The sequence below is a fragment of the Octopus bimaculoides genome, chromosome 9, assembly GCF_001194135.2.
Source record: "Octopus bimaculoides isolate UCB-OBI-ISO-001 chromosome 9, ASM119413v2, whole genome shotgun sequence".
NCBI lineage: Eukaryota > Metazoa > Mollusca > Cephalopoda > Octopoda > Octopodidae > Octopus > Octopus bimaculoides.
This window is the reverse complement of record NC_068989.1, coordinates 66,846,165-66,847,865: the sequence shown is the minus strand read 5'-3', so window position 1 is coordinate 66,847,865 and position 1,701 is coordinate 66,846,165.

Sequence of the window (1,701 nt, the reverse complement as noted above, 5' to 3'; positions counted from 1 at the left end):
GCGGCCGGTCTCATCCATCACAGCTTTTTGCATCCAGGTGAAACCATTACGGAGAAGGACTGTCAGTAAATGGATGAAATGCATAAGAAACTCCGACAACAACAACCAGCATTGGTCAATAGAAAAGGACCAATTCTTTTCCACGGGCGACTCTGCAGAAGTTGAACGAATTGGGCTACGAAACTCTGCCTCATCCGCCATACTCATCAGACCTCTCACCTACTGACTACCACTTTTTCAAGCATCTCGACAACTTCCTGCGTGAGAAATGCTTCAAAAACCAAGACGATGCCAAGCACGCTTTCAACAACTTCATCGCCCCCAGAACGCAGGATTTTTACGTTACTGGCATAAATAAACTTGTTTCCCGTTGGCCAAGGTGTGTTGGTTCTGATGGTCTTTATTTCGATTAATAAAGTTTTGTTTGAGTCGAGATATGTGCATCTGAATTTAAAGGTTAAAAACCGCAAGAACTTTCTTGACAACCTAATAGAATAGTCATATTGTTAGTTATATGGTTACTGCTGCTATTACTATCGATACTGTTTTTGTTGCTACTGCTGCTGTTGTTGATCATATTGTTGCTTAGTTCTGGTACATCAGAAGTATAATCATAGGAGCTGCAGCTGTGAATAGATACGTGTGCGTGTGTACATGCATACACATACATATGTGTGTGTATGCATGAATGCATGAATGCATATATGCATATATGCATATATATATGTATGTATACACACACACACACACGCATACACACGCACACACACACACGCACGCACACACACACACACACACACACACTCACACACACACACACACACACTCTACATTTTAAATTAATGTAATGATTGCATTGTTCAATTAAATGGTGTTGCATAAAGCGATCGTACTGCATTTCCTCGGGATATTCTTGTTACTTATTTTGATTTTAATCACCATACTTTGAAATTGTATATAGATATATATATGTGTGTATATATATATATATATATAAATTTATAAAACAATATAAGGATAAAAATCACGTTAATGATTTTTGTCAAATAGTCAGCATGCTATAAAAATTTATAGGCAATTAATGCATTAAATTAATAATAATGAACATATGTATATAATTATATGAAGGGAGCTAGGGCGAAAACGACCTATCCCCAGTATGCTTCCAGTGCTGATACTTTCATAACACTACAAAAAACTCCAGCTAAAAATATACTCATGGCTGAAAGCGGGCGAGTGAGAGAAAATTTAAAAGACCTCACGTTAATTGTGAATTGGTTCCACTTTCTGGATTAAAGCGAAAAATAATCCTTTTTCCTTCATCAACACAATACACGGTGGCGGGAATATAAGTCCAAATAATTGTATATACCCTCCAAAGCAAGTTCACACGTCTACAAGCACATATTTGCACGTATAGATCGAAATTGAAAGAAAGTCAATTTTAAATCCCCTCACCACATCCAACATGTATATAATAGGAATAGTCAAGCAGTAAATGCTCTTCCGGTCAGGATTAAAAATAATTATATTATTTTATTTAAATTATTTATTAATTCATAAAAGACTATAAGGAAAAAATCACTAACGTGATTTTTATCAAGTAATAAGCATGCTATAAACATTTATAGGCAATTAATACATTAATTAATAATAATGTACATATATATATACATACATACATACAGGCATACATACATA